Genomic DNA, 9,712 nt, shown 5'->3' with positions numbered 1-9,712 from the left:
TCCAATTGGTCCTGGGAGATCTTGGGAAGGGAGATTTTATCCAAAAACGAGCGTATCACATCTGCGGACGGTTGTGGAATATTTGAGTCATCTTTTAAATTGTAAAGGGTACTGTAGTAATCCCGGAAAGCATTAGCAATATCTCTAGGGTTGGACAATTTAGAGCCCGTAATTGGGTGATAAACAAAGGGAATCCTCTGTTGGACAGATCTTTCTTTTATTTGTCTGGCTAGAAGTTTTCCCGCACGATTCCCCTGGTAGTAAAGGCGAGCTTTCCACTTTTTAAATGCTCGCTCTTGTTGTGAAATCAGTAGTAAACGCAGTTCGTGACGTAAATTGTCAAGCTCAGAGCTCGTGGCAGGGTCGGGTAACTTTTTATTCGCTGACTCTAACTGATCTATTTGGGAGAGAAGCGTTTGAGTCTTCAACATAGACTGTTTTCTAGCCAAGCTACTCATTTTAATGAGAATGCCTCGTACAAAAGCTTTATGGGAGTTCCAAAGGATGAAGGGGTCTGACACAGAGCGGGCATTAATCTCAAAAAAACCTTTCAATTCAGAGGCAACTTCTTTACTAAATTTCGGATTTGAAAAAAGAAAAGTGTCGTTTTTCCATCGGTTGGCCCTGGTTTCCGTGCGCCACCCCTCCACCACAATGGAAATTGGTGCATGGTCTGACCATGATATGTTGTGAATAACTGAGGAGCTAATTTTTTGAAGCAGGAATTTATCAGTTAGAAAGACATCTATTCTCGAGTAGGAGTTGTGCACTTTCGAATAGTATGAATAATCACGTTCTGTGGAGTGCTGACATCTCCACACGTCAAACAAATTTTCAGAGGACATGAAGCGCGCAAGGGTGACCCTGTCCCTGCATACCCTAGGACTCGGTGAAACATCTAAGGCTTGATTAGGTATGGCATTAAAATCGCCACAGACTACCAGGTAACCCCTGCGCACCGCAACGACCCTCTTCCACAACTTCTGCAAGAAGGAAAGTTGCTTAGTATTAGGCAAGTAAAGATTTACAAAGGTGTATACAGTGTTATTGATTTCCCCTACCAAAATAATAAATCTACCTGCCTGATCATTTTCAACATGAGTGCAATTAAATGAAATCGATTTCCCAAACAGAATAGCCACTCCTCTATGCTTCTTCTGTGCGTTTGAGTAATAAACAGTAGGGAAATGGCTATTCCGAAGTTGAGGGTGTTTAGAAGCACAAAGATGAGTTTCTTGTAGACATAATATGTCACTCTGCAATTTTTTCGCTTCTCTAAAAAGAAGACCACGTTTTTGTGGGCTATTCAGCCCTCTAACATTAAAAGAGGTAATTTTAAAACCCATTTTACCAGACACTAGAATAAAGTACTGACCACTTGAACAGCTTTGTGACTAGAAAAACGAGACCAGTCAATTTACACCGTAGTAATCGTGGGCAGGGAAATACCAATGAGGTGTCAAACAGAAACAAAATAAAAAGTCAACAAGAAAAAAGGAAAAAAAAAAAAAAAAAAAAGAAACAGTCTACCGATCCAATTGGGTTCCACCAGTTATGACCAATAGACCCGTGTGAGTATCTTATCCGTCTTCTATCGATGCTTTATCCAGAGGGGATCAATAATGTGCAAGTGGTAATGCGCTGCAAAAGAAAATCAAAAAAAAACAGGAAACAAAAAACATAACACAAAAAAAAGAGAAAAAAACTCGTAAAAACAGGCGATTCAATAGAATCTGTAGGGATTTGACCCTTAAACTATGGAGGGCTTCAAGAGAGCAAAGCATGTTCCACCATGTCCCGGAGCTCTATGAGAATACAAAATACTGATTACCTGGGCAGTCAATCTGAAATGGGTCTCGGCCAGGTATGGGAACCTTGAGGCGGAGATGAATCGGAAGAGTGCGCATTTTCTTCTCCAGCAAGAATGTTCCAGTCGCGCAGAAGGCGAATTCCTTCTTCCACTGACTTGATGGGGATTGTTCTCCCTTCTTTAGAAGCTAGAAGCTTGGCTGGATAGGCCCATTTATATGGGATGTGATGATTCCTCAGAGGCTTCGTAATGGTCGCCATGCTCCTTCTCTTCTGCATCGTGAATGCCGAAAAATCGGGAAAAAAGGACAAGTTATGGGCTGACTCAGGTATAGTTTCCGAATTCCTCATCTGGAGAAGGAACTTCTCTTTGGTTTGGAAAAAATGGATCCGCACAATAGTGTCTCTCGGCAGATGTTCAGGGATGTGCCTAGGTTTAGGCAATCTGTGGATCCGGTCAATAGCTAGATCGGTTTCCGAGGCGTCCGGCAAAGCATCCTGCATGATTTTCTGGAAGTAAACTTGTAAGTCAGGATTTTTGACCGATTCTGGAATCCCTCTGATCTTTATATTATTTCTCCTCGAGCGGTCTTCAAGGTCTGCTAATTTTTCTTTCATGAAGGATACCTCATCATCTTTTTCATTATGCGCGTCAATGACTTCATTTATGGTGCCTGCAAACTCGGACATTTTATGTTCTATATGAGAAACTCTGTCTCTTACTGCTTTGACTTCTTCTTTGAAGTTGTTGGCAAGTGACATTATATCAGCATGCAACGTGCTACGGAGGGACACCAGCATGTCCTTTAGAGTGGAATCAATCACTGGCTGGTTGCTAGTGGGGAAATCCAAGATGGAGTCCTGGAGCTCTCTGGTATCATTTAGAGATGCATTGCTCAGGTCTGCCTCCTCTCCCCCTTGAAGATGTGGCTGCTTAGCCTTCACAGGACTAGAGGTGGAGGATGCTGTGGGGGACAGAAGTTTGTTCTCTGGGGAGGAACCTGACCGGGAAGACGCACGGTCGATAACAGGGGAATGTCTCTCTGAGTGCCCGCCAGGCTCCCTGACGTGTCCCTTACCAGCGCCATCTTGGGCCTGCATGCTGCGAGGCTGGCGGTAGAAATCCGTCATTTTATGCAGCCGTTTTGCTTCCTTCCTGCGGCGGGACATAATCTCCACTGCTGCCCGACCTAGTTGAGGGAAAAACCGCCGAGATCTACCGCCCAGGTACGTTGTTATAAGCTCCGGTAACTTGCGGTGGACGGAGCTCCCTTACAACGCGGCCATTCTCCTCGGCTGCCGGCCACGCCCCCCAGTTTGTTAAATATTTTAACTTAGGCAACACTAAAATGAATGTTCTAAACCAAACAAAAATGTTTTTTGCTTTGGTACATGTTACCCATGGCAGTGCCCAGCTCCCCATGCCATTTGTTTGACAATCACTTGTTTATTAGGCTAGAAAATGGCCGGAACTTTAACATTTAGCTCCCACTGGCATCAATAAGGCTTGGATTTTGCCCCTGAACTTTAGTCATGTTAGAAGAACCCTGTTTGCCACAAACCCACGTGTGTTAAACTATTAAGCATCATTACTAAAACTACTGAAAAAGGTCTGTTGTCAAGTATTCCTTTTCAAAGTGATATTTCAGAAAAATTCACATATCCATGACACATGGAATGGAGCAAGTACAATTTTATTGGTCTTCAGCCATAAAGTGGCAAATTAGATATGTCACGACTGAAAAAAATGCAGCAATTTATTCTGGACAAAGACTCAAATTTGTTGTTGGTTGCTCTCTTTGTGCTTTTTTGTGACCTTGGCAATGTCAGATCTCTAGTCATTTCATAAATTCTCACTGGGTTCACACTACGACTATTAATGGCAGATTGAACTATAATATACAGCCATATATGAGTTATACTTTATGTTCAATAATGAGTAGAAATAAATTAACCCCCACCATGAAAGTCTGCAGAAATGCCCAAGTGTATCACAGACAAAGCCCAATGTTTCCCTTCTAAGCTTTAAGACCTAGAGGTTAAGCAGCATTCTGCAATGATACTGTCATAACAGTTTATGTTCTTTGTGCAAATATGCCAGAAATGTAGCAAGCAAAATGGAGAGCTTAACATGTTTGTGTTTGAAAATTGAAGTCGCTTAATTATGGATTGATTATTCATGTGATTAGCCAGTTTATGTTTATTCCTAAGGTCTCTATCTGAGGGGTTAGTTAAATAGAAAGAGGTGTCGGGGTCTATCTCTATGTAAAAACCTAAAAGACTATACCATGGTTATATGTATAATAATTTAAAAAAAGTCAAATAGAGTCTTCCTTTCCTGTTAGTACTATGTTAAAATGCAGATTTCAGGTTAATAGTAACAGCATAGAAAAAGTAATGAATAAGTTGTTCTCTATATACCTCTCCTAATACAGGAAAGAATTTTGCTTCCTTTGGAAACCGGTGCTTAGCATTGCATGCCATTATTACGTTTATGACCTACCAGAACACCCAGCTCTTTCTCCACCATTGATTCCGACCCCCAGTTGTATTATGAATGATGCATGCATATTCTTAGCCCCTATATGCATAACTTTACATTTATCAACAATAAGTCTAATTTGCCACTTAGTTGCCCAATTAAACAGTACATTGAGGTTGGCTTGTACAATGGAGACATCCTGTAAGGATCTTATTCTACTGCATAGCTTGGTGTCATCTACAAAGGCTGAAATGGTACTTTTAATACGAGACCCTATATCATTTATCCAAATATTAAAAAGTAAGCTTCCCAAACTGAACCTTGGGGCACACCACTAAAAAACCCTAGCTCATTCGGAGTAATGCCCTGTACACACGGTCGTGTTGTCGGAAAATTTGATCGTGTGTGTGCTCCATCTGACTTTTTCTGTCAGAATTTCTGACACACAAAGTTTGAGAGCTGGATCTAAAATTTTCCGACAACAAAATCCGATCATTTAAATTTCGATCGTGTGTAGACAATTCCGATGGACAAAGTGTCACACATGCTCAGAATAAATTACGAGACGAAAGCTATTGGCTACTGGCCTGTTTATAGTCCCGTCGTACGTGTTCTACGCCACTGCATTCAGAACCATCGGTTTTTCCGACAATTTTGTGGGACCGTGTGTATGCTAGACAAGTTTGCACCAAAATCCGTCTGAAAAAATCTGACGGATTTTGTCACTGGAAAGTCCGACCATGTGCACAGGGCATTAGAATCATTGACCACTTCTCTCTGAATACAGTCTTTTAGCCAGTTTTCTATCCATTTACAAACAGAATTTTTCAAGCCTGTAGACTTAACCTTACACATTAGCCATGTGTAGGGAACTGTGACAAACGCCACTCCTTTGTCTAAAGGTTTTACTTGCCTCCTTATAGAATAAAATAAAAAGATTTGTCTGACAACTTCTGTCTTTCATGAATCCATGCTGTCTCTTGCTTAAAATATTTTTTTACAAAAATAACTCATCTATGTGGTGTAGTTTATTAAACTCTCCAGTATCTTCCCAACTATATAAGTTAAACTAACAGGTCTATGGTTACTTTGTAAAGACTTGAATCTCTTTTTAAATATAGGCACCACATTGGCCTTATGCCAATCCAGTCATTAACCACTTATGGACCGCCCGCCGCCGTTATACATTGGTACTTTGAAGAGGGATTTTGTTGTTATGACAGCAACTAGCTACCATAACCCTGGTATACTCTTCTTCAGCGGGCAGTCCGCTTTCAAATAAAAGTGGTCTCTGTGGCGGATTCGCCCCAAGATCACTTTTATTGGTGGTGGGAGAGAGCCCCAGAGCTGCGGCAGCGGCAGAGTCGATCGTTTCCTGTCTCCTGTGTGATATGGAGATGAGTGAGGGGAGGGTGGCCCCCACCCATCTCCATACCATTGCAGGGTAGAAGCGAAGTCAAAACGTCACTTCCGCCCATAGATCTTAAAGAGCCCTTTTTTCTTTTTTTTATTGCATTCTATTGTAAATATGAGATCCAAGGTCTTTTTGAACCCAGATCTCATATTCAAGAGGTCCTGTCATTCTTTAGGGATGTTTACATTCCTTGTAATAGCAATAAAATTGACACCATTTTTTCTAAAAGAACAGTGTAAAAATAAAAAATGAAAAACAAAAGATAAAATAAATAAGAAAATTTTTTTAAAAAATTAAATGCCCCCCATCCCGCCAAGCTCGCGTGCAGAAGAGAACGCATACGTGAGCAACGGTCACATATGAAAACGGTGTTCAAACCACACATGTGAGATATTGCCGCAATCGTTAGAGTGAGAGCAATAATTCTACAGACCTCCTCTGTAACTTAAAACATGCAACCTGTAGAATTTTTTAAACATTGTATATGATTTTTAAGGGTAAATGTTGGGTATCAATTTACTTTTAAAAAAATAGGGCTAATTTTACTGTTGTTTTATTTTTTTATTCATAAAAGTGTATTTTTTCCAAACAAACTGCGCTTATAAGACGGATGCGTAAATACGGTGTGACAGAAAGTATTGCAAAAACCGCCATTATATTCTCTAGGGTCTTAGAAAAAAATATATATAATGTTCTAATATGGGGGTTCTAAGTAATTTTCTAGCAGAAAAAACAGTTTTCAACTTGTAAACACCAAATCTCAGAAAGAGGCTCGGGGCTGAAGTGGTTAAACAGTCCCTAAAACTTAAAAACAATGGCTTTGAAATGACAGTTCTCAATTCTTTTAGAATCTATGGATGTATACCATCTGGCCCAGGTGCTTTATTCACCTTTGTGTTGTCTAAATATTTCTGTCAATTTTGAGCCATATTGGTGTCCATACCATCCCCATTATGGTCATGAGCTCCCCCATGCTCCTTTGTGTACATGGAGCTGAAGAAGGTATTTAATACATTTGCCTTTTTTATCCCCAGTCACCCACTCTAGATTATTTTGGGGGGTTGTCCTACTCTCTTTTGCATTTTGTCATTTATTTAGAATTTCTTGTCTTGATTTCCTTTTTACATATTCTGTTATATTCTTTGTAACATGTAAACAATGATAGTGTTTCTTCATGTTTGTATTTTTCAAAAGCTCTTTTCTTATAATTTTAGCTTTTTTAAACTTGACCACGAGCCAAGGTTTTATTTTTAGCCTTTTAAACTTATTGCCCATGAGAATATACAGTATTTTGTAGTGTCCACATAAAGAACAATTTGCATTTCTGTGTTCATCAATGCCAATATTCCCTCCTAGTCTAAGACCTCATCTTTGGAAAATTTGCTCTCTTAACCACTTGCTTACTGGGCACTTAAACACCCTTCCTGCCCAGACCAATTTTCAGCTTTTGGTGCTCTCACACTTTGAATGACAATTACTCAGTCATGCAACACTGTACCCAAATGAATTTTGTGTCCTTTTTTTCCCACAAATAGAGCTTTCTTTTGGTGGTATTTTATCACCTCTGGGGTTTTTATTTTTTGCGCTATAAATGAAAAAAACCCGAAAATTTTGAAAAAAAACGCATATTTCTTTGTTTCTGTGACAGAATTATGCAAATTATTAATTTTTCTTCATAAATTTTGGCCACAATTTATACTGCTACATATCTTTGGTAAAAATAACCCAAATTAGTGGATATTATTTGGTCTTTGTGAAAGTTATAGAGTCTACAAGCTGTGGTGCGAATCGCACAAAATTGATCACATCTGATGTACTGGTGGCCTATCTCGCTTCTTGTGACCCGAACAAGTCAGGAAAGTACAAATACCCCCCAAATGACCCCTTTTTGGAAAGTAGACATTCCAAGGTATTTAGTAAGAGGCATGGTGAGCTTTTTGATGTTGTCATTTTTTTCCCACAATTCTTTGCAAAATGAAGATTTTTCATTTTCTTTATTTTTCTCCACAAAATTGTCATTGTAATAGGTTATTTCTCTCACGTGGCATGTGTATACCACAAATGACACCCCCCAAAAAATTCTGCTACTCCTCCTGAGTATTACAATACCACATGTGTGGGACTTTTTCACAGCCTGGCCACATAGAGAGGCCCAACATGCAGGGAGCGCCATCACGTGTTCTAGAAGCATAAATTACACATCTAACTTGTTGACTATTTATTACACTTTTGAAGCACCAGGACAATGACACGTGACACTGATGACAGATGGCACTGATACGTGGCAATGATGACACTTATACGTGGCACTGATGACACGTGGCACTGATGACAGATGACACTAATATGTGGCACTGATGACACGTGGCACTAATACGTGGCACTGATGACACGTGGCACTAATACGTGGCACTGATGACACGTGGCACTAATATGTGGCACTGATGACACGTGGCACTAATACGTGGCACTGATGACATGTGGCACTAATACGTGGCACTAATACGTGCCACCGGTGACAGATGGCACTAATACGTGGCACCAATGACGCGTGACACTGATGACAGATGGCACTGATAAGTGGCATTGATGACACGTGACACTGACAACAGATGGCACGTGACACTGACAGGTGGCACTGATGACAAATGGCACTAATACGTGGCACTGATGACAGATGGCACTATGTGGCACTAATAACACGTGGCACTGATGACAGATGCCACTTATACGTGGCACTGATGACAGATGGCACTGGGGACAAGTGGCACTGGGGACAGATAGCACTGCGGGCAGGTGGCACTGGGGTGGGGTGGATTGCACTGGGGTGGATGGCACTGGGGTGGATGGCACTGGGGCGGATGGCACTGGGGCAGGATGGCACTGGGGCAGGATGGCACTGGGGGAGATGGCACTGGGGCGGATGGCACTGGGGCAGGATGGCACTGGGGGGGGCATGGCACTGGGGGGGGGTGGCACTGGGGGAGGATGGCTCTGGGGGAGGATGGCACTTTTTTTTAAACTTTTTTTTTACTTTTTTTTTTTTTTTTTTTTTGTACACTGACGGCTGCTGCAGCCGTTCTTCTCTCCCCTCTCACACGCTGTCTGTGTGAGGAGGGAGAGCGGCGCTGAGAGATGATCTCATATGTTTACATATGAGATCATCTCCCATTGGACACGCCGATCACGCTGTAAACGGCCGCTGTGATTGGCCGTTTACAGCGATCTGTGTTTGCCTGTCCCCGGGGGACACGGCAAACACAGAACTTCCGCGATGCGCGCCTGCGGCGGCGCGCATTGCTGAAGTAAACACCAGGCCGTCCAGGGACGGCCAGGCGAGGGAAGCCGCCCGCCCTAAGGCCGTCATTCGGCTATAGGGCGGGCGGGAAGCGGTTAAAGATAGGTGTTTTTATCTTTCCAGTATGTGCTTGTTGTTTACAGCTTACATTAACCACTTGCCGACTGACTCATGTTGATATACATTGGCAGAATGGCACGGCTGTGCAAAACAACATATGGGTACGTAGTTTCCTTTAAGAGCCACCAGATGCATGTGCATCTGTGCTCACGGCATGGCGGGGGACCCAATGCCTGTGGCTGGCAGGTGCAATTGCCGCCAGCCATGCACAAGAGCCAGCATGGGGATTTATGTGTGTAAATACATAAATCCTTGTTCTGTCAGGGGAGAGGAGATATATTGTGTGTTCCTAGTAAGTGGGAACAATGATATGTCTCCTCCCCCAGTCAGTCATATCCCCATACTGTTAGAAACACTAACTAGGGAACACATTTAACCCCTTGATTGCTCCTTAGTGTTAACCCCTTCCCTACCAGTTGCATTTTTATAGCACTGATCGCTGTATATATGTCAATGGTCTTAAAAATGTGTCAAAAGCATCCGATCTGTCCGCTGCAATGTTGTAGTACCATTAAAAATCGCAGATCTTCACCATTACTAGTAAAAAATATAATAATAAAAATGCCATAAAAATGGCAAACAATGTTCC

This window comes from Lithobates pipiens, unplaced genomic scaffold (assembly GCF_037356315.1).
Source record: "Lithobates pipiens isolate NorthernLeopardFrog02 unplaced genomic scaffold, aLitPip1_a1.2 Scaffold_8, whole genome shotgun sequence".
Lineage (NCBI taxonomy): Eukaryota > Metazoa > Chordata > Amphibia > Anura > Ranidae > Lithobates > Lithobates pipiens.
The sequence above is the reverse complement of the archived record's forward strand: the minus strand, read 5'-3'. Positions refer to the sequence as shown.